The sequence below is a fragment of the Hakea prostrata genome, unplaced genomic scaffold (assembly GCF_041222555.1).
Source record: "Hakea prostrata isolate BN-2017 unplaced genomic scaffold, UWA_Hpros_2 contig_18, whole genome shotgun sequence".
NCBI classification, from domain to species: Eukaryota; Viridiplantae; Streptophyta; class Magnoliopsida; order Proteales; family Proteaceae; genus Hakea; species Hakea prostrata.
In genome coordinates this window covers 496,198-521,818 of record NW_028291137.1, presented here as the reverse complement: position 1 = coordinate 521,818, position 25,621 = coordinate 496,198, and positions in this window count along the sequence as shown.

Here is a 25,621-nt window from a genome sequence, read left to right as displayed (position 1 = left end):
GAGGGAGAATTAAGGCATTTTGTTGTCTCAATACCCTTTGGTCACCTGGCTTGGTCCCCCGGGGCTACCAAGCCAATCGACCAAGGCTACTGTGTACAAACAGTAAAACCTAAAATCGCTCAGAAACTCATCGTTTGGACCCCAAATCACTCTAAAATTAATTAGAAAACTTTAAAATAATGGTAGGACACTATCTAGTATGATTTAGGAATCAATCAAGGCCAAAATAATGAAAACCTAATGAGTCCTATATTAGGTTTCATTCGAAATCAAACCGTAGATTCACGGATAGACTAGAGTGAATGGAGATTCACTCTAAGATAAAGAGAACAATAGAATAAGATCTAAAAACAGCATAGAATATGATCTAGCATGGATTGGAAATCAAGCTAATAAAAGAGAAAAACAATCATATAGATTCATGCTAGGTCCTTACCGAAATCACTTTGCGAAGTTCACGGAAGAGCTAGAGTGAATGGAAATTCACTCTAGAACTAAGAGAATGGAAGAGTAGATCATTACAGTAGCTTAATACTTCCTTCAAAGTCTCTATAGTAGGTAGAAACAAAATAGAAAATAGAACTAGAAGCAAGAGAGTGATTGCTAACCTTGTAGAAGAAGAATCATCGGACAGAAAACTTTATGGATGTTTGGAGATCTTCCTTCACCTTGGAGAGAGAGAGAGCTCTAGAGTGTCTCTGACATTCTATGATAGCCTTAGAACACAATGACACAATTTAGAACGAAAAGTGATTAAATAGGGCTTCGGAAACCTAATTTCCAAAATGTGTCTATTCTGGCCTTGGGACTGGTTGGTCGCCTAGGTTGGTCACTTGGGGCAACCACGGCAGGCTGCCAACCTATACCTTTTTTGTCAAATATGTATGAGAGGATGGAGGCGAGCCAGTCACATATGTATGAGAGGCTTGAGGGGAGGCTTGAACAGATAGAGTCCAGACAGGATCAGATGCAATCTCAGCTCACTCAGATCACTGAGGATGTCAGGACATTCAGAGTCCGACGACGATCTCCTAGATAGATAGATTGTACTAGGATTTCAGTTATGCTTTTCATATGTAACCCGTTGTAAAACTTATTTAAGTTAATGAAAGTTATTTCAGTTTCATCTGTTATTGTGTGTTATTCACTTTCCTTTTCGTTTCATTAAGTGAAGATTGTCTAATTATAATTATTGTAAGTTATTCAACAATTCACTTATGCTTTATTAATCAGATTTCTAGTCCGAGTTATCTATTATTCACTTCTAAGAGTAATTGAGTCACCTTGGATCTGTAACTTGGAATGTTCCGTTATCGTTTTTGTGGTTAGGGCCTTACTTGATCTTGGGCTCTGATACCACTCTGTCACATCCACCCAGCCGGTATCCTATCTGGCATACCCGGGATGTGATCCACAGCCCAAAGATCCAGGTCGAGCGGCCATGCCTCCCACATACACGATAACATAATCATGAACAATATAATCAATGTATAAATCAAGCCATAAATAGATCAATTGAATAAGAGAAGATAGTAAATCAGAGTGCGGAAACATTAAGTATCAAATTCTAAATAACAGAGTCTCAAAGAGAAAGAGTGATCAGAAGTCACTCCTTCACCATCAGCGGAACAGTGATAAATCAAGTTAAGTTACACCCAGTGTTATGAACAAATCCATAGGAACTAGAGAGAAAATATCCAAATGATTACAGTCATCCAGGGAAATGGGGCCTACACATAGGTTTCCTCTATCCTAATGATATCCTCCTCAAAAGTATGGATGAAGTAAACCCAATGTGGCCGCGCCCTCACTAATGTGGGGCTAACCCTGGTACGCACTATAATCCTCCTCGGTATAGCAATCCTGACTCTCCGCGTAGCCATCACCCGAAGGGTAGTATGCGGGATCATAGCTCGGGTCATAGGATGTGCCATCAAGGTCTTCTGTACCTGCAGTATAATCTAACAAATTGCACAAAAGGAATGAGTTCAAAAGAACTCAGCAAGGCAAGTCGTTTCATAATCCACAGTTCAATCAACACAAGTCAAAATAGGATGCAATATGATATGAGACAATGATGAATGATGATTCTAACCTTAAGTATGCTAGTTTCTAAGGTAGACATGCTTTAAGTCATGGCACCATACTTCTCTGGGTCGTCAGTCACTCCCCCTCAATCATAAGATATCTTGGGTCCTGCTTGGGAAGTTCGGTAAAGTCATCTCAAAACCATGGTTGGGGATTTAGTCACCACTCTCTCACATCACCATTTGGCATAAGTACTGGCGCATGTCACAGTAAAGCCTAGCCCAATGCAAGTCATCTACTTAGTCATATCATGTCAGATCCAGATACGTCGATGGACACCTTCAGGGAATATCCCATACTACTCCCTCCAATGTCCAAGGACAGAAGTGTCGAAAGGACACCTCTCAATCCCAAGTCATACGTAGTCAATCACAATCTCAATCTCATCATATTATACTAAATCAATGATTCGTCATATAAACAAATACATATCATAACATGATTGATAATACATGAATCATAAAGTAAAACTGAGCATGATATTCTAAATGATATATACATTCTATTACTGATAAGAAAATACATAACAATCATGTATAGTAAAGGATTACTCATATGATCATAACCAATAAGTTCCCATAATGTAAGCATGTTGGTATAATTAACATACTTGAGTTAACGACTGTCCTTACCTTACTCAAGTTGTAAATAGATTCAATGATTACCAAGTATGGTCCCAAAATCAGTGTTGATACCCTAGATAATGATACAATTAATGTCAGAGAAGAAAACAATTGAATTGGGGTTCAAACGGATCAAATTGGCTGAGTACAAGGCCTTAACAAATCTTGGTTGACTAGCTTGGTCGACTGTCAGTCGACCAAGCAGTCGACCAAGACTTGTTATCTTGACAGTCGACCAAGCAGTCGACCAAGACTTGTTATCTTCAAGACAGCAATGGAAACTTGATTCGAAACTGCCCTTCTGGTGCTCCGATCGTCATGAAATTTGGAGGGCATGTTTATAATAGTAAGAGGATACTACACACTAATTTTCATGATGATCCAACGGTTCAATCAAAAATACCCAAATCGAATTTTAGGTTCTATATGATGCTTAGCAAGAATTAAATTGGAACTTATAGAAATTGAAAGGGATGATAAGAATCAATCAAATGAGTGCTAAGAATCAAGCTAGAATCTTAATTTCATTACAGCCTAAGCTTATCATGCATCTACATATCAGATTAGAATCAAAATATGTTAAATTGAATAGAATCAAAGTGATGGAGTGCAATTAATCTCATTTGAATCATAGCATAGCAAGAGTGGGGGAGGATTAAGAAATTGAAAGGGGGGAAACTCATGGTTAAGTGTTTGCAAGGTTGCAGCACTTCAGCCATGGTTTCAAGATCATTAATTGATAGAAACATGGATAGATTAGAAGAGGAATAGAAGAAATCATACCTTGAGTTGATGATTAGTGTATACAATAAAGAATGGAGTCAAAGATCTTCCCAAACATCAAGGTATAGCCCAAGAGAGTGTCCAACCTCGAGCTCTGGAGTGCAAATGATTAGTTTAGGTCCTCATTCACGAGTTCCAAGAAGGTAGGGTCAAAATGGGAATAGATTTAGTGCAACTCGAATTTCATTACTCTTGGTCGACTGGCTGGTCGACTGTCAGTCGACCAAGCACTCAACCAAGCTATGACAGCAACTTCAGGAGTGGATTCGGAAGGCTATACAGGGTCAAATTGAGCGAGGTTTTCTCCCACAAGTCAATCAACAAGTCTAGTTTCCGAAAATACCTTCGGATTGATCACGGGATTCCGGGAAGTGATTTAACTAATTCGATCTTCATCGATGCGCAGGTTTTCACCCAATACTGACAATGTGCTTAGTGAGGGGCATCATTGTCAATGTCCATAGGCTCAGCATCAAGCATCGAATCATCCACTAAGAGGGCCCACAGGTCTCTTCTACCACCACTTCGGGTCTTCGGACCTGCAACAGAATAAAATCCGGGTCAGTCAGGGTTAGGATAAGGCCGGATTTTACAAAGGGGTTTGGATTTCATCATACATAACTCATGGCTCTCATGGAAAGGCTAGGGGGAATCAAGATTCACCCTAGGGAAAGAGAAACAAAGAATGCACAATCTAAAAAGGTGTTGGGGAGTTTCCAACAGATAAAAGAACATTAGGGTTTCAGATATGGTTACCTCTCATGAGAGTTACTCATAATTAACTCACACAAAAACAACCCAAGATAGATAAAGGAAAATCTCATTAGTATTTCAAAATAAAGAATGGAATTGGAAAGGGTCTACCAATGAGAGAAAATAAGGTTCAAAATTAAAGTGAAAGGAAAGAAATTCTAATCATACAATTAGGGATTTACTAACAAGAATCCGTGCATTCCACGGAAAGACTAAGGAGAATAAAGATTCACCCTTAGGGCAAAGAACTTACAATCAAGAAAGGTTTTGGGGAGGGTCCAATGAATTAACAGAAATAAAAGGGTTCCCAATTGGTTACCCTCTCATGAGGGTTACCCAAGAATTTCCCTCTCAAAATATCTCCCTTCTGGCTTCCAATGGTCCAAGGAATATTAGGGATCAACTCCTCAATCATGAGGACATAAGGGAAGGTCATGGTAATGGTATGAGACCTTTCCAACAATCATAAAGATAGGTAGAAAATTAGGGAAAGTGTCATCAAGATCATTGGTGGAGTCAAATTCAAGGATCATCGCCATATGGCTTCAAGAACATAGAGTGAATTGGGGGAATTCACTGTAGGGCTAATAGAATTAGAGAAGAGGTCATTACAGCAGTGTAATACCCTTCTCATGAATAGAAGATCAGAAGTAGAGAAGAAAGAATGAATTAAAGAAGAAACGAATTGAATACCAACCTTTTAGAAGAGAAACCGATGAAGAAATCAGAACAGATGCTTGAGGATCTTCCTTGGCTTCAGAGGAGAGGTTCTAGGGCTCTTCCAACGTTCTCCAAGGCTTAGAAACAGATTGAGAGTGAAAAACATGGAGTTCCCCCTTTTAAATAGCATAAAGAGTTCAAGATTTACTAGGATTTCACCAAACTGACCAAACTGACCCTGTTGGTTGATTGGTTGCCAAAGAGGAAGTTCTAAGGTCCTTCCCACGCCATCAAGAGGTTTAGAAACATAGTGGGATAGCTTAACACGAATTTCAAAGTAATAAAGCTTTTAAAAACCTTCAAACCAGAAAATTACCAAAATGCCTCTACCTGGACAGCTTGTTCAAAAATAGGGATTTAATGGGTCTAACTTCAATATTTTTGGATGGGCTTCTTTCAACACATCATACTACTTACCTACTATGGAGGGATGTCTTCAAACCAGGTCCAACTAGGCTTTAGGTCCATCAACCAAGTTCTTTATCACAAATAAATAGTTCAACGCCAAATCAAAAAAGGTTTCCATAAAGAAATACCATCATCAATATCCATGGGTTTTGGGTCAAACACCATATCTTCTACTAAGATGGCCCACAAAGACATCTTCCTCATTTTGGGACATTGGATCAATCCTAAGGGAAAGGTCTGACATGGCTTCCTAAGATTTTCAAAGATAGTAAAACTGAAATCACAGTCCAACTTCAAAGTCAACATTAAACAAACCTTACTTTACCCAAAATAGATAGAGTGTTCGGGCTAGATTTGGGGTTGATGTCACAGAAACGATGATGGAACATTCTGAGTTACAGATCAAAAGGGTAGTCAACTATTCTTAGAGCTGAATAATAGATAATCGGGATTAGTAACTAAATAAATTAAACTTAACAGATTATGGAATAAGACACAATAATATAAGCAAAACAACTTGATCTCATTAATCACATAAGAAAATTTTTACAAGTCTGAAAGAAAGTACAATTGGGAAAAACATAAAAGGAAATTCGTAGTGCTATCTATCTAAGTGATCTACTCCGACGATCTGTCTGATCCCTCCTCGATCTGAACTCATCCTCGAGTCATGTAAACCTCTCACCTAGAGTGTGCATGTATGACTCCATCCTCATATGTCGAGCCTCAATCCTCTCGAGTATGGAATGAATCGAAGACTGATGAGAAGCCACACCTGGAATCTCAGAAGTCTGGTGAGATGAACCTCCAACCTCGAAGGATCGTGGAGCAGGATCTTCTTATGCCCCTGATCAACATCCTGAGCTGGAGCATCACCGTGATCATCATCGTCTCCATGCTCATCTACATCGTCATCCTTGGCATCCCCGTCGATGTCGGCCTCATCATCTGATCTAACTGCATTACCAAGCCCCATCTTCCTGATCGACCATGCACAGAGGTCCTCACCTATCTCTATATCAGGAATCATCAGTGTGTCCTCTAAATCCACCTGGAAGTGTTGGAAGATGCGTGTCAGAACACAACCAAAAGCTAAGTTCCTAACCCCGGGGAGCTCAACTCGGTCTATCATGACATGCTGCACGATGTGAGCTAAGTCTATCTGCACTTCAGTGTAAATGTTGTAGATGACTAATGCCTCCATGATCATCACCCTACTGTGATGCCCTGCCTTCGGAATAATGTTTTGCCTGACGAAGTGAGCGATGACTCGAGCAGATGGTAGCATAGAAGTGCCACTCCTGGGCATGTAGCAGTTCTCATCATTCCACAGAGTCATGCATATCTCGTGTGTCTCGTGTGGAAGAAGAGCCTCCATGATGTCCGTGCGAGGAGGAATCCACCAACGGAAATCCGATACGGATGGCACCCCCAAGATCATAGCCAACTCACTGGTGGTGAATGTGATCTCGATGCCTCTGACCACGGAGTTGATGACAATCCGAGAAACGTCTCGTGGGTCGTCCTCGAATCGGTAGGTCAGGTTACTATAGAAGTACCTGACAAGCTCTGGATAGACTGGAAATGGCGTGGTGTACAAAGGTAGCCAGCCCATCGCCTCTAACCTCTCCCGGATGCGGAAAGTCTCTAACTCATCCAAGATTACCAACCGCCCATACTCGATCTGTATGTCGTAAAAGTAGCGCTCAAACAGGAACTCTGCTTGAGGTGAGATGAAGAGGTCCTCCTCGATAACCTCCTGCCGTGGAGCATGCCCTTGACCTCTGTCAGCCCTCCGTCCTCCTCGAGGCATGATGAATTTGTGGAGACAAAAGAAAGATATTCCATTTTGATTAGTCCCCATGTGCATTTGTTAGATGAAGGGCATCTTCGTAAATTTTCGAAAAATTTAAATTTTTGCGAAACTGCGATTCGAACATACTAGCATGTGCATAAGACTTGGATAAACATGCTGGGATGATTTTTTATTTTTTATTTTTGGTGAAAACCTAACATTTTGGCCATGTGGAAGTGAAAATTCAGCAAGAAGTGAAAAGGAAAATCCCTCTTTGGGCTATGTTTGTGATTTTTCAAAAGTTGGATTTTCGGCAAACCAAGTGTAGGAACACCTCCCCCATGGTAAATTAGTCATGTGAGACTTGGTTTCATGTCAAAATTCAAATTGGTTTAAAAATGAAGCAAGTGTTTGCAAAGTTGGAAAATTTTGAAATGAATAGTGATTTTGGAACCAAAGTGTGTGAAATCTTGTGTTCTATGCTTGGTTTTGTTTGTAGGCTAGTGGGAACATGTTTCTAAACATCCCTAGACATGATTCTAACCATTAGGAACAAGCATTTTGCAGTTTTGAAGGAAAAATCATATCATGGTAAATGAGAATACAAGAAAAGAGAAGAAGAATGTAAGGCTTACTTGTGTAGATGATCAATAAGAGTTTGCAAGAGTTTGGAAGCCTCAAATCACTCCTAAAACCCTTAGAGACCTTAAGAGAAACTTTTCCCCAGAGCCAAGAACGAAGTGGAAGTGTTTTGAAATGAAACGAGTGGGCCATATATTCTGTTATCGCTCAGATTATGTGTTGGTCAATACTATTGGTCGATGCCATCGACCAAATTTACCGACCAATAAGGGAAAATTTCTGCTTTTGGGCTTTTTGTGGAAATCTGATTTGTGATTTGATTTTTACCAATGTCGGACTATAATCTTGCTATGTTGATGATTTTAAGCATGATTTGGGCATTCTAATCTTTTGATCAAGTGATTTTGACAAGTATGATTTTTTTTTTCGATGTTGTGATCTCCGAAATTTTTGTAGAATGGTGCTTCTAAGAAATCGTTTGATTGGTTCTGATAATTCCGGAGTCAACGATGTGCCTGCTAGGGTCCCAGACCAACAAAGACAAAGGGAGAACCCCACCCCTAATGGAGTTCCCGAAGCCCCTGAAATCGGAAGCTTCAGAGACATTGCTAGCGTTATGACCAACATGATGCAGCAACAGGCAGCACAGTTCAATCAAATGATGACCGGATTTATGGCCTTGCGAGAAGAGAACCGAGCAAGTGGTTCAAGAAACCTCGGCCATGCAACTCCGTATGTGGAGAGGTCCACCGAGATCCCGCATACCAAGCTGATGGAGAGTTTTCTTAAGCTTCAAGTACCAACATTTACTGGCGTGACCAAGGACGTCCTCTTTCCTAATAGATGGTTGAGAGAACTGGAGAAGGCATTCAGACACCTACGGTGTTTGGACATTCAGAAGGTGTTGTTTGCAGAACAGAAGCTTCAACATGAAGCTGATGCATGGTGGACCTCCACCAGGCCTATTCTCGAAAACCTCCATGCTGGTGTGGTTTCTTGGGAGTTGTTTAAAGAAGCGTTCTGTAGAAACTATTTCCCTGAGTCAGTGAAAGATGCCAAGTAGAGTTTATGGCATTGGTACAAGGTTCCCTTTCTGTGCTGGAATACCAGCAGAAGTTTGAAGAACTCTTTTTCTTCGCTCCTGATTCCTTAGGCTCCGATGTTGCCAAAGCGAAGAAATTCTTCAAAGGGCTGCGACCTGCGATCAAATTTCACCTCACTACCTTGCCTCTTGGGAACTATGCTCAGGCCGTTGAGAATGCGAATAAAATTGAGGAAACTAAGAAGGAGAATACGCGAGCTCAGAGACCTTGGAAGTCCAGACCTCTTGGATTTGTTGATTGTACTGACCGTCGTTTTGCGAGGCCTGCAGAGTACCCCACTCCCACCTTTCAGCCCCAGAGTGTTGGGCCGAGTCCTAGTGCTGTTCATGTAGGCCAGTACGGCCAAACTAGTGGGACCCGATCTGCGGGATTTGTCCAGCCTCCTCAACCTGGAATGGTGCATCCCAGGCCTGCCTCTCAGAGACCTCCAGTGGCAGCTACCTCTGTTGGACCAAAGGATAATGTTTGTTTCTTTTGCAAATAGCCTGGCCATTTTGCCCGCCTCTACCCCAAGAAGTTTGTTCAGCCCAGTGCTCCTGTTCAGAAGAGTGTCCCTGCTCCTCCTACTGGCAGAGTCTTCAGTTTATCTGGTGTTGACCAAGAAGCTTGTCACGATGTTGTCACAGGTACATTGTTAGTCGCTTCTTTACCAGCATTTGTGTTGTTTGATACGAGTGCGTCTCATTCATTCATTTCATCTACTTTTGCTGTAGGACTAACCTAACACCCAGATGTTTATCTAGTTATTTGTCAATTTGTACCCCTGTTGGGTCTGCTGTTAAACTAGATAAAGTGTTAGAGGAATGTCCTATTTGTGTTTGAGGATTGAACTTGAAGGCAAATTTGGTGTTGTTTGATATGAGAGATTTCGACGTGATCTTGGGAATTGATTGGTTGATATCCTACAACGCTGTGATCTTGTGCTCGCTCTTCAAAGAAGATTCAATTTCGATTGGAAGGGAATTCAGTTTTGGAGTTCCAAGGGAAGAAGGGAAGAGTGAGCAAGAAGACTTTGATCGCTTTAATGCAAGTCCACTCCCTGGTGGAAGATGCTTCATCTGGGGGCAAGGTCAAAGAAAGAAAGAGACCAGAAGATGTCAGTGTTGTTTGTAACTTTGCTGATGTGTTTCCAGATGATTTATCAGGACTACCCCCTGATAGAGAGGTTGAGTTCTCTATAGACTTGACTCCTGGAGCGTCTCCGGTGTCTAAGGCTCCTTACAGGATGGCGCCTACCGAGCTAGAGGAGTTGCAAACTCAGCTGAACGAACTCCTGGATAGAGGTTTTGTGCAGCCAAGTGTGTCACCCTGGGGAGCTCCAGTCTTGTTCGTTAAGAAGAAAGACGGTAGTATGTGCCTATGCATTGACTACCGAGAGTTGAACAAGTTAACGATCAAGAATAGATACCCACTGCCTCGGATTAATGATTTGTTTGACCAGTTGAAAGGTGCGTCTGTGTTCTCAAAGATTGACTAAAGGTCTGGGTATCACCAGTTGAAAGTGAAGTCAAGTGATATCTTTAAGACGGCATTCCGAACAAGGTATGGACATTATGAATTCAAAGTTATGCCTTCTGGTTTAACGAATGCTCCTGCCGTGTTCATGGACCTCATGAACCGGGTATTTCATGATGTGCTCGATAAGTTTGTAATCGTATTCATTGATGACATCTTGATTTACTCGAAGAATGAGGAAGAGCATGTGGAACATCTGAACTTCACATTGCAAAGGTTGAGAGAAAAGAAACTCTATGCTAAGTTTAGCAAGTGTGACTTTTGGCTCTCAAGGGTAGTATTTCTTGGCCATGTTGTTTCAGCCGAAGGTATTCGTGTTGACCTGGAGAAAGTGCAAACTGTTACCGATTGGGAAAGACCGAAGACCGTGACTGAAATAAGAAGTTTCCTTGGATTGGCAGGATACTATCGGAGATTTATTGAGAACTTTTCTAGGTTGGCTGCCCCTATGACTAAGCTAACTAGAAAGGAGGAGAAGTTCGTTTGGACTGAAGCTTGCGAGAAGAATTTTGAAGAGCTGAAAGTTAGATTGACAAGCGCCCCAGTTTTAACTATACCTGATAGTTCCGGTGGGTTGACAGTCTACATTGATGCTTGCAAGATCGGTTTGGGTTGCGTGTTGATGCAACACGACAAGGTTGTGGCTTATGCCTCTCGGCAATTGAAAGATTATGAGCGGAATTATCCCACTCACGACTTAGAGCTTGCCGCCGTTGTTTTTGCTTTAAAGATTTGGAGACATTACCTATACGGTGAGAAGATCGCTATCTTCACAGATCATAAGAGTTTAAAATACTTCTTCACCCAGAATGAGCTGAATATGAGACAAAGAAGATGGTTGGAGTTGGTTTCTGACTATGATTGCGATATCCATTATCACCCAGGCAAAGCAAATGTAGTTGCGAATGCTCTTAGTAGGAAAGCTCAGAGGAAGGTTTTGAACTTGTGTGCCTTGAGTCGACCTTTGTTGTTTTCAATGGAAAGGTTTGGCTTAGAAGTGGTTCCTGAGGGTTCAGATTGTATTCTTTATGCCATGATGGCAAGATCCACCCTTAGAGACCGGATTGTTGCTTTGCAGAGTTTTGACCCTGAGTTGAAATAGAAGATTGAGAAGATTGCCACAAATTCAGAAATGGACCCTGCTTTTAGTACATCTTTAGATGGTACCTTATTGTTTAGAGGTAGACTCTGTGTGCCTGCTGTTGATGAAGTCAAGAAGGAAATATTGAAAGAAGCACACCAGTCGATCTTTACAATACACCCTGAAAGTACCAAAATGTATAAAGACTTAAGGAACATTTTTGGTGGAATGGTTTGAAAGTGGATGTTGAAGACTTTTTTGCCAAGTGCGAGACTTGTCAGCGTGTTAAAGCCGTTCGTCAACCTCCGTCCGGATTGCTTCAGCCCCTTCCTATTCCTAGCTGGAAGTGGGAAGATATCTCCATGGACTTTGTGACTAGCTTGCCGCGGACAAGTAAAGGAAACGACACTGTGTGGGTGATTGTTGATAGGTTGACTAAATCAGCCCATTTCATTCCTATGAAGATCACTTACACTTTGGACAAGCTAGCTAGACTTTATGTGGACAATGTGATTCGTCTGCATGGAGTGCCTGTGAGATTGTTTTTGATCGTGATCCTAGGTTCACCTCAAGGTTTTGGAATGGGTTGTAGAAAGCCTTGGGAACCCAATTGAATCTGAGTACAGCTCATCATCCACAGTCTGATGGACAATCTGAGTGGACAGTTCAAATTTTGGAAGATATGCTTAAATCTTGTGTGGTGGATATGGGTGGAAATTGGGATGAACACTTAGCTTTAGTTGAGTGTGCCTATAATAACAGTTATCAATCAACGATAGGCATGGCTCCATTTAAAGCTTTGTACGGTAACACTCGTAGGACACCTTTATATTGGACTGAGACGAGTGAAAGAAAAGTCTTAGGCCCGGAAATGATTGAAGCTACAAGTGCAATGGTCGACATGATTAGAGAAAGGATAAAGTCTGCCCAATCAAGACAGAAATCTTATGCCGACAAGAGAAGGACCGATCTAGAGTTTCCAATTGGAGAGAAAGTTTTCCTTAAGGTGTCACCTATGAAAGGGGTGACGAGATTCAATGTGAAGGGAAAGCTTAGCCCTCGCTTCATTGGACCTTTTGAGATCTTGGAAAAGGTTGGATCTGTTGCTTCTCGCTTGGCCTTGCCCCCATCTCTTGCTGGAGTTCACAATGTGTTCCATGTTTCGATGCTTGGGAAGTACATAGAGAACCTGGAACACATACTACAGCAAGCACCCGAAGGACTTAGTGCCGATCTTTCTTACAATGAAGGGCCAGCCGAAATCCTAGATAAAAAGGACAAGCAGCTGCGGAATCGCACCATCCCTTTAGTGAAGATTCGGTGGAAGAACCATACCCCGAAAGAAGCTTCATGGGAGAAGGAAGACGAAATGAAGGAGAAGTTTCCTCATCTGTTTGGAAGCACAGGTACGCTTTCAATTTCGAGGACGAAATTTCTTTTAAGGGGGGGAGAATGTAAAATCCAGCTTTTACCTAACCTTGACCCGACCCTGACACTGTTGTGTTGTAGGTTCGAAGACCCGAAGTGGTGGTAGAAGGGACTTATGGGCCCTGCTAGTTGATGATGTGGTGTCGGAACTCCAGTCTATGGACATTGATGATGCTACTCCTTCCTTGAGCACATTATCAGTGTTAAGTTAGAATCTGCGCACTGATGAAGAGCGAGACAGTTGAGATATCAAACGGACTCCTGTGCACAATCTGAAGGTACTCCCTGAAACTAGACCTCTTGAGTGAATTGTAGGAGAAAACCCCATGCAATTTGACCTTGTATAGCCCTCCAAGTCCACACCTAAAGTTGCTGAACTATTCTGAAAAATTCTGCAGAAACATGAATTGGTCAATACTATTGGTCGATACTATCAACCAATGTATCGACCAACAGTATTGTTGAACCCAGGTTTAAAGATTCTCTAGAATATTCTTCACTCTATTTATTTATTCCTCAAGACTGGAGCCCTATTCCAATGATTGCAACATCTGAGAACGTGGAAGAGCCTCTCAAGAACTCCTCCTTGGTAATGGTGAAGCGTCTTCCCCATTAATCATTGCCAACCACTCACTTCCACTCTCTTGCTCTACTCTCAAGGTATGACTCTCTCTCCTAGTCACTTTCTCACTCATCTTTTTTCTTATTTTACTATTGGGACCATGGCCAAGGTGCTGCAACCTTGCAAACACCTTGCCATGAGTCTTCTATACCTTATACATTGATGTTTTCTCTGATCTTGCTATGATTTACTTACCTCTTGATCATTAACCATGCATTTCCACGAATTATTGCTCACCAACTTGCTTTATTTACCAAAACTGAGATGAAGCCTATGATTAACCTAATCTATACCTTGCATATGATTTCAATATTGCTCCTAAGTGATTCCCTACCTAATCCACTATGTTTTCCCCCAATTTGCATTAAGATTTAGCCAATGCCATGATTAACAACTCTTGACCTTGATATGCCAATTTGGGGATTTCTAAATGGACCATTGGATTATGTTAATTCCTTGATAATTAGTGTCTCTATATCGTGCTTAGACTATTCCCCAAGTTTCGTATCGATCCAAGACCCAGAAGACCAAATTTGGGCCAAAACCCAAAAAGCCAGCTTGCTGTCCGAAATTCTTTTGGTCGATGCTTGTTGGTCGATACTATCGACCAAATGTATCGACCAACAGAATTGTTGTCAACAACTTTTGCCTAGTTTTGATTCGTTCGGTCTCCGATTGTTCTGATTTCTTCTCTAACCCTTCATATATGCTTGTCTAGGGTTTTAAGACTAATTAGGCCACTTGCTTGTGATCTTGGACCATCCTCTTCTCCAATTCAAGGTAAGGATAGTTATCGACATAATTAATAGGATGTGAAATTTTGACTTGGTGTTCCTAACCTAATGAACTTAGTCTCTATCTCATATTCTTATCATGTTAGACTTGTTACATATGTCTTTCAACAGTAGCTTTGTGTTTACATTAGTTTTATTTCAATGTCTCATTATGTTTATCAATTTCAATATATGATGAATTATGTCAATGTCATGAATCGAATGTTTACTATGATGTTATATCTTATGAATTGATATGATGAACTTGGGCATGTGATTGCTTAAGTATAACTTGGGATTGAGGAGTACCCTACTGGTGCTTCTGTCCTTGGACATCGGAGGGAATAGTATGGGATGTTCTCCGAAGATGTCCATCGACGGCTTCCCGGGTTATTGGATGACATACATAGGACTTGTCTAGTGGCATTTGGCTAGGATGTCCCTATCATATCAGACCCGAATCGGAAGGGCATTGAGACCAAACAACCCGTGGTAGTAGTGTGGATTTGTGGGCGCTCAAGACCGGTAACCACCCCGTGAGAGGACACAAATTACATTGCGGTTACCCGAAAGAGGCCATTTATTGGTAGGGTTGCAAATGGCTAGACTTGGCCTCACGGGCACTCAAGACCGGTGAAATGATCCGTGAGGGGGACGTGAGAGCTTCCTGTCTACTATTTGTGGATGACCAATAGGGTTGATGAGTCCGGTGTATAATATCCGTGACTCTAGTGTGAAGGATACCGGAAAGGATCCCGAGAGGAGAGGAATGGACATATTTGGAACTGACATGGTATGATTAAGTAGATGACTTGCATTGGGCTAGGCTTTACCTTGACATGCGCCAATACTTGGACCAAATGGTGATGTGAAAGAGTGGTGACCGAAACCCCAACCATGGATTTGTCCGAGAGGGATGCAGGACCCAATTTCCCCCGGTGATGAGTGACTAAGACTACCTAATTAAGTATGGTGCTACGGCTTAAAGCATGTCTACTCTAGATGACCAGCATACTTAGAGTTAGAATCATATCACATCATATGTCTCATATCATCTGCATCATTTTATGATTATCTTGTGGCTTATGTGTTGTGGAATAACTACCTTGCTGAGTTCTATTGAACTCATTCATTTTCTGTTGCAATATTTGCTAGACTACTCTACAGGTGATTACTCTGATGGTATGTTCCCTGAGGCGGACCCGGATACCTCATACTACTATCCAGAGGCTAGCTACAATGAAGACATCGGTGACGGTACCGAAGCAGATCCTTCGGCGTATCAGGGTTAGCCCTTGGATAGTTTGGGAGCAGCCATGTTTGGTCTCTATGGTCTTCACTTTTGAAGAAAATTTATTTATTGTGGAGGAGACTTATGCGTAGCTGCCCACCCCCTTCTTTTGTGACAGTTAAACTTGGAGGAATTGTAATAACTTTAAATTTAGTTTCATAACTTGGGATTTGTAATTCACCCGTTTTGACCTCACTTTCCGCTTGATTGAAGGAGTGGATTCTGCCCACTGCCTTCTTAATTTATCTGATAAGAGATTTACTTCAGCACTCTGATTATCTTTGGTATCTCATTTCTGAATTCTATAATTATCAATTGTTAGTTTATTATTAATTGTTCATAATTGTGTTATCGTCGATGTGGATGATGTGGTCCCTGGACTATGGATCTTCGGGGCTGTGGATCACATCCCGGGTATGCCAGATAGGGTACCGGCTGGGTGGATGTGACAAAGCTTCCTCAAAAGAAGGATTCTTCCATCTGATCTTCACCAAAGGTATAGTCCGATTCCTTAACTGCTTATCCTTCTGGTCCAAAATTTCAGTTAGTTCTTCATCATACGTCAAATCCACACTCAAGCCTTCTGGTTCATGCTGGAGCAACTGCTCTGCGCTTGCTAAGCACTGCCTTAGCATGGATACATGGAATACATCATGCACACCAGCAAAAGACGAAGGTAGAGCCAACCTGAAAGCTATTGCTCCAACCTTCTTATTAATCTTAAAGGGACCAAAATACCTAGGGCTGAGCTTTCCTTTAATAATAAATCACATGACTCCCTTCATCGGTGAAACTTTCAAGAACGCACGCTCACCGACTTAAAACTCAATATCTGATCTTCTTTTATCTGCATAAATCTTCTGTCGAGATTGGGTAATTTAATCCTTTCTCTAATCATATCCATCATGGTACCGGTGGTTTCAATTAGATCAGAGCCAAGAACACACCTTTCCCCAACTTCATCCCAATACAGAGGAGTTCTACAAGTCTTTCCATACAAAGCTTTAAACGAGGCCATTCCAATTAAAGATTGGTAGCTATTATTGTAAGCAAACTCCACCAAGGCTAGGTGGTCATCCCAGTTACCACTCATATCTATGATGCACGCTCTAAGCATATCTTCCAGAATTTGTATGGTCCTTCACGATTGATCATCGGTCTGCGTATGATGAGCAATACTCAAATTCAACTGTATTCCCAAGGCTTTCTGTAAACTAAACCCAAAACGCGAGGTGAACCTAGGATCCCTATCCGACACAAACACCAACAGGCACGCCATGCAATTCTCACCACATTGTCAACACACAGCCTAGCCAACTTGTCCATGGTAGGTGATCTTCATCGGAAAGAAGAGAGAAAAAAAATGAGCCGATTGGGTCAATCGGTCCACTACCACCCACACTGAGTCATTCCCTTTGCTGGTTCGGGGTAGACCTGTGACAAAGTCCATAGCAATGTCTTCCCACTTCCAACTAGGTACTGGAAGAGGATGGAGAAGGCCAAACAAGGGCTGCCGAATAGCTTTCATACGTTGACAAGTTCCACACTTAGCAATAAAGTCTTCCACATCATTCCTCATGCCGAACCACCAAAAATACCCTTTCATATCCTGGTACATCTTTACACTTCCAAGATAAATAGTAAAGATGGACTGATGAGCATCAGTCAGAATTTCATTTATGAGGTCTTCCACTGCTGGAACACAAATTCTATCTCTAAAAACAAGAGCACCATCAAAGGCTAGGGAGAAATCTGCCACTTCCTTAGTCTTCATCAAATCAACCTTCTTCAATTCCGGATCTGTCGATTGCAGAGCAACAATTCTATCTCTCAAACTTGGTCAAACTGACACAGCTGACAAAACATCAACGAAATCTTTTGACATAATCTCAAGTCCAAATCTGGCTGTGACATTCAGCCCAAACCTAGCCCGGACACCCTATTTGTTTTGGGGTGAGAAAGACTTGTTTGATATTAGACCTTAAAGTTGGACCTTGATTTCAGTGTTATTATCTTTGAAAGCCTTAAGAAGTCATGCGAGACCTTTCTTTTAGGGTAGACATGTAATATCTAGCCTTATCCTAACCTTGACCGGTCCGGAATTTGTTATGTTTATAGGTCCGAAGACCCGAAGTGGGGAAAATGAGACTTTTGGACCCTTTTTGGTTGATATTTTGGTGTCGGAGCCCAAGCCCATAGACATTGACGATGATGCCCCTCACTTGAGGGCATTGTCAGTGTTAGTTTTGAATATGCGCACCGAAGAGGGGTGAATTAGTTGAAATACTAAATGAACTCCTATGCTCAATCAGAATATATTTCCTAAAACTAGACTTCTTGATGGACTTGTAGGAGAAAACCCCACTCAATTTGACCCCATATAGCCCTCCAAATCCCTGTCCGAAGTTGCTGAACTATGTCTGGCTAATCCTGCTTGCGCATCGAAGAAGGTGAGCTTAGTTGGTGGACCTAATGAACTCCCATGCTTGATCCAAAAGTATTTATGGAAAATAGACTTCTTGATTGACTCGTATAATAAAACCTCACTCAAATTGACCTTGTATAGCCTTTCAAATCCCTACTTGAATTTGCTGAACTAAACCTGTTTTTCTGCTGAGAAACATTTTGGTCGATCCTTTTGGTCGATGCCATCGACCAAAACCATCAACCAAAGTTTCCCAGTCTGCCAAGTTAATGATTCCATGGAATATTCTCATTCTAATTATTATAACCTCGAGCCTTGAGCCCTATTGCAATCATTTTCTCACCTGAAATTGTGGGTAGTGCTTCCCAAAGCAACTCCTTGGCTAATGTGAAGGGCACCTCATCAAAAAACTCCTTGTTTATCATTGATTCTTGTCTACATCTTCAACACCAAGGTATGAATCACCATTTCACTCTCTATCCTACCATTTTCTATTCTTTTCTATTCCTATCTTGCTGATGAGACATTGGAAATGGTGCTGCAACCTTGCAACCACCACTCCAAGTGTCTACTCATGCTCAATCCATGATTTTCTTAGCAATTCATTGATGCTATGCCTCCATCTCATGCCTAGCATATGTATTTCTTGATTTTCCTCTCAACATCATGCCATTTTGTACCAAACTGAGTTGTAGGGTATGCTATGTTCATGTTTATCACTACTATATGATTCCAATCGAATTTCTATTAGTTCCCCTAGCTATTACATCCCATTTCCTTGTCAATGTAATCAATTCCAACTCATGCCATGATGTTTGTCACTTGAACTTGTTAGCTCAATTTGGGGCTTTTTGTTTGGACCATTGGATTGGGTTAATTTCTTGACTTATAATGTCCTACTACTGTTGTTAAGCATTCCTCCAAGTTTCAGATTGATCCGAACACCGAAAAACCAATTTTGGATGAAAACCCCCAAAATCCACTATTTTGTCCTGAAGAAAATTTTGGTCGATCCTTTTGGTCGATACCATAGACCAAACTTGTTGCTGGCAGCAACCTTGGCCAGTTTTGATCCAATTGACATCCGATCTTTCCAACTTCTTCTCTAACTTATTATTGATGTTTGTTTAGGGTCTGAACAATTCTTTTGGACTAATTCTTGGTATTCTCAATTCATCATCAACTCAACCTAAGGTAAGGATGGTTATCTCCATAAACATATAGGCCATCCACTTATGAATTGTGCTCATACTTGAATAATAGAATCTCTTGATTGCTTTTAAATTATTATGAGACTGTTATACATGTGTTAGAACAGTAGTATTTTGATTCATATACTCTTGTCATATTAATTTATTATTCCTGATTACATGTGTTTATGATGAATCATTTCAATACTATGAATTTACTTTTATCATGAGGATGTATTGAATGCATGAGAAATGATGAACTTGAATATGTGATTGCCTACGCATAACTTGGGATTGGGGAGTGTCCTATTGACACTTCTGTCCTTGGGCACCGGAGGGAATAGTATGGGATGTTCTCCGAAGGTGCCTATCGACTCTTTCCCGGGTTATTGGATGACATACATAGGACTGTCTAGTGGTTTGGCTAGGATGTCCCTGTCGTATCAGACCCGAATCGGAAGGGCATTGAGACCGAACACCCGTGGTAGCAGTGGGGATTTGTAGGCACTCAAGACCGGTAACCAACCCGTGAGAGGTCATAAATCTCATTGTGGGAGCCATTTATTGGTAGGGTTGCAAATGGATAGACTTGGGCTCACGGGCGCTCGAGATCGATAACCAACCCGTGAGAGGACGTGAGAGCTTCCCGTTTACTATTTGTGGATGACCAATAGGGTTGATGACTCCGTAATCTGGGATTACGCTGACTCTAGTGTGAAGGGTACCGGAAAGGATCGTCGGGGGCGAGGAATGGACGTATCTGGATCTAAGATGATATGACTGAGTAGATGACTTGCACTGAGCTAGGCTTTACTGTGACATGCGCCACTACTTATACCAAATGGTGATGTGAGAGAGCGGTGACCGATCCCCTTACCATGGTTTTTGAGATGACTTTACCGATATTCCCCTGGCATTCCCAAGATATGGAATGGGAGAGTGACAGACGACCCAAAGAAGTATGGTGCTATGACTTAAAGCATGTCTACCTTAGAGACCAGCATTCATAGAGTTAGAACCATACTTGCATCATGTGTTCCATATCATATTGCATCATATTATAGCTTGTATCATATGGTTTATATTTTATGGAATGACTACCTTGCTGAGTTCTTTTGAACTCACTCCTTTTTGCAAAATATTTTGTTAGACTTTTCTACAGGTACTACCACTGTTGACTGTGGTAGTCAACCCTCTGGAGGCCAAGTTGAAGACTTGTATCATACTAGTGGCAATGAACCAGTTGATAAAGACGAGTAGACCAAGATTGGGACTTGTTTGTAGCAGTTCAATTTTATATTTGTCTGTTAGGGATGGGATGTCACCTCATTCCCTTTTTAACCTTTTATTTGAATTGTCGGGACTATAGCTTAGTTGTTTCACTTATTATTTGGTGAATCGGTTGTAACCTTTACTTTTAGTCATTTCATCTTCCGCTAATATTATAGGATGGGTTTCCTCCCTCCTTTTCACTCTTGATTGTTTATACTAATGAAATCCTTTCCGCACTCTGATGTTATTTGTGAATCCTTCTAAGGTACTTTCTCGACTTTTATTATTAAATTATTTGGATACAAGGAATTGTTCTTGCTTTGGATTATATTATTGTGCTAAGTGACTATGATCGTTCCTAAACTTGATTGGCGGGACTGTAATTCACTCCCGGGTAATCCAAATAGGATATCCCCTTGGTGGATTTAGGGTGGGATGTGACACTGGCAATAGAGAACAATAAGGGCTTACTGAGAGATGCCAGATCTACACTTCCTCGATTACTCTTTCTACTCAAAGCATCAGCAACCACGTTAGCTTTTCCTGGATGATACTGAATATCACAATCATAGTCCTTCACCATTTCTAGCCATCTTCGCTGTCCATATTCAATTCCTTCTGAGTAAAGAAATACTTGAGACTCTTGTGGTCAGTGAAAATAGATATCTTTTCACCATACAGATAGTGACGCCATGTAAAATCCAGCTTTTACCTAACCTTGACCCGACCCGGTCATTGTTATGTTTGTAGGTCCAAAGACCCGAAGTGGTGGTAGGAGGGACTTATGGGCCCTACTGGTTGATGACGTAATGTCGGGATTCCAGTTTATGGACATTGATGATGCTGCTCCTTCCTTGAGCACATTACCAGTGTTAAGTTAGAATCTGCGCACTGATGAAGAGCGAGACAGTTGAAATAGCAAACGGACTCCTGTGCATAATCCGAAGGTACTCCCTGAAACTAGACCTCTTGAGTGAACTGTAGGAGAAAACCCCATGCAATTTGACCTTGTATAGCCCTCCAAGTCCGCACCTAAAGTTGCTGAACTATTCTGTAAAAATTCTGCAGAGTTTGTTTTGGTCGATACTATTGGTCGATACCATCAACCAAAGGTATCGACCAACAAGTCTGCTGAGCCCAGATTTAAAGATTCTCAAAATATTCTTTTCTATTTATTTATTCCTCGAGACTGGAGCCCTATTCTCGCGTCTTTAACTTCTGGGAACGTGAGAGAGCCTCCCAAGAACTCCTCCTTGGTAGTGGTGAAGCATCTTCTTCATCAATCATTGCCAACCACTTATTCCTACCTTCTTGTTCCACTTTAAAGGTATGACTCTCTCTCCTAATCACTTTCTCACTCATCTTTTCTCTATTTTACTGTTGGGACCATGGTCAAGGTGCTGCAACCTTGCATACACCTTGCCATGAACCTTCTAAACCCCATACAATGATGTTTTCACCGATAGGACTATGATTGATTCACCTCATGATCATTGACTACACATTCCATGATTTATTGCTTACCAACTTGCTTTATTTACCAAAACTGAGATGAAGCTCGTGATTTACTTAATCTATACCTTGCATATGTGCTCCATGTTACTTCTAAACGATTCCCTACCTAATCCCCCATGTTTTCCCCTAATTTGCATTGAGTTATAGCCAATGCTATGATCTACAACTCTTAACCTTAATATGTCAATTTGGGGATTTCCAAATGGACCATTGGATTATGAAAGTTTCTTGATAATTAGTGTCCCCATGTTGTGCTTAGACTATCCTCCAAGTTTCATGTCAATCCGAGACCCGGAAGACCAAATCCGGGCAAGAATCCGAAAAGCCAGCTTGTTGTCTCTGGAGATTGATTTGGTCGATACTATTGGTCGATACTATCGACCAAATGTATCGACCAATAGAGTTGCTTGTCAGCAACTTTTGCCCAGCTTCCGATTCGTTTGATCTCCGATTGTTCCGATCTCTTCTCTAACCTTTCATATATGCTTGTTTAGGACTTTAAGACTATTTGGGGCACTGCTTGTGATCTTGGACCATTCTCTTCTCCGATTCAAGGTAAGGATAGTTATCAATGTAATTACCTAGGATATGGAAATCTTGACTTGGTATTCCTAACCTAGTAAATATAGTTTCTATTTCATATTCTTATCATGTTAGACTTGCTACATATGTCTTTTAACAGTAGCTTTGTGTTTACATTATATTACTTCAATGTTTTATCATGTTTATCAATTTCAATATATGATGACTTATGTCAATGTCATGAATCGAATGTTTATTATGACGTTGTATCTTGTGAACTGATATGATGAACTTGGGCATGTGATTGCTTAAGTATAACTTGGGATTGAGGGGTACCCTACTGGTGCTTCGTCCTTGGACATCGGAGGGAATAGTATGGGATGTTCTCCGAAGGTGTCCATTGACGCTTTCCGGTTTATTGAATGACATGCATAGGATTTGTCTAGATGTATGGCTAGGATGTCCCTATCATATCAGACCCGATTCGGAAGGGCATTGAGACCGAACAACCCGTGGTAGTAGTGTGGATTTGTGGGCGCTCAAGACCGGTATCCACTCCATGAGAGGACATAAATTGCATTACGGTTACCCGAAAGGGGCCATTTATTGGTAGGGTTACAAATGGCTAGACTTGGGCTCACGGGCACTCGAGACCGGTGAAATGATCCGTGAGAGGGACGTGAGAGCTTCCCGTTTACCATTTGTGGATGACCAATAGGGTTGATGAGTCCGGTGAGTAATATTCGTGACTCTAGTGTGAAGGATACCGGAAAGGATCCCGAGAGGGGAGGAATGGAAGTATCTAGAACTGGCATGATATGATTAAGTAGATGACTTGCATTGGGCTAGGCTATACCCTGACATGCGCCAATACTTAGACCAAACGGTGATGTGAGAGAGCGGTGACCGAAACCCCCAACCATGGATTTGTCCGAGAGGGATGCAGGACCCAATTTCCCCCCATGATGAGTGACTGAGACTACCTAAAGAAGTATGGTGCTATGACTTAAAGCATGTCTACCATAGATGACCAGCATACTTAGAATAAAGTCATATTGCATTATATGCCTCATATCATCTGCATCATTTTATGATTATCTTGTGGTTTATGTGTGGTGGGATAACTTCCTTGCTGAGTTCTTTTGAACTCATTCCTTTTCTGTTGCAATATTTTGTTAGGCTATTCTACAGGTGATTACTCTGATGGCACCCTCCCTGAGGCGGACCCGGATACCTCATACTACCATCCGGAGGCTGGCTACGTTGAAGACTTCGGTGACCATACCGAAGAAGATTACCAGGCGTACCAAGGTTAGCCCCGGAGTTGTATGGGAGCAGTCATGTTGGGTCTCCATGGTCCTCAACTTTGAAGAAGATATATTTATTATGGAGGAGACTTATGAGTAGTTACCCCTTTCTTTTGTGACAGTATACTTAGAAGAATTGTAATAATTTTAACTTACCTTTATAACTTGAGACGTGTACTTAACTAAATTTTGACCTCACTTCCGTTTAGTGAAGGAGTGGATTCCGCCCACTGCCTTCTTAATTTATCTGATTTGATATTTATTTCCGCACTCTGATTATGTCTGACTCCTTATTTCTGAATTCCATGATCATTCATTGTTAGTTTATGATTATTATCTGTTCATGATTGTATTATCGTCGATGTGGATTATGTGGTCCCTGAACTATGGATCTTCGGGGCTGTGGATCACATCCCGGGTATGCCAGATAGGGTACCGGCTGGGTGGATGTGACACGCCAAATCTTCCGAGCAAAAACCACAACTGCCAATTCCAAATCGTGAGTAGGATAGTTATGCTCGTAGTTCTTCAACTACCTAGAAGCATAAGCTACAACCTTCCCATGCTGCATCAAAACACAACCCAAACCACTTTAGAGTCATCAGTACACACTGTCAGATCTCCAGTCATCTGGTATTGTAAACACCAAAGCGGTAGTCAACCTCTTCTTGAGTTCTTGAAAACTCTCTTCACAGACTTCTTTCCACTCAAACTTGATTCCCATCTTGGTAAGCTTCGTCATAGGAGCTGATAATCTAGAGAAATTCTCAACAAAGCGCCTATAATAGCCAGCCATACCAAGGAAACTTTGAATCTCGGCGACTAACTTGGGCATATCTGTAAAACCCAGCCCTAACCTTGACCCGGAAACCTTGTTATTTGTAGGTCCGATGACCCGGAGTAAAGTAAGAAGCCAGCTTTGGGCCATCCCAGTGGAGGACTTGGTGTCTGGCTTTGAATCCATGAAAGTTGATGATGAAGTTCTATTTATGGAAACTGAATCTTGATGAAGATCGGATTAGTTGATGGACTTGGAGTGCTCTCTATCTTGGTTTGAAGGCATTTCTACCTATTAGGTAAGTCACTTGACTTGTGTGCAAAACCCCTTTAGGATTGGATTTGATCTGGGCCTTCAATTCCCTGTTTTGGTCTTGCTGTCAGCATTGGTCGACTGATTGGTCGACTGGGCCAGTCGACCAATCCACTCGACCAATGAGTGTTGTCTTTGGCAATTAGGTTTTTCTTGCTCTATTTAAGTCCAATCTCGAGTCCACTTCGTATTTGCTGCCTCCAAACTCTTTGGAACGAACCAAAGACCTCTGCAAGTCATCTCCCTTGCATCCTTGGTGTTTTCTTGACGGATCTTCGTCGAAACTCTTCCTTTTGCATCAAAAGGTATGTCTACTCTCTCTTCTTCTCCTCCATCTTTGTTTTTCTTTCCTTTTTGAGTTGAGACAGTAGAAGAGATGTTGCATTCTCTGTTGCAAACATCTCTGAACATGTTCTCATGATCATCCTAAGGATTTGAGGCTAGAACAATGATCTTAACCATGATCATTGCAAGCTTTTGAAGGAATCATGATCAAACCATGATCTAATCTTGTTAAACTTCTGATTTGAATTCTGATCTCTTTGGATCTTCTTTATTGATCATGTTAGTAGTTAATTACTGTGTTTTCTTTCCATGATCCATAATCTATCAATTTCTAGTTGTTCTCTTCTACCATACTATGTGTTCTTCATGAAGCATGATAGTTACATATATGGTAGGTTTTATTTCCTTATTTAGATTTATGCTTCTAAGCCTTGTTCCTTGAAGATCTAA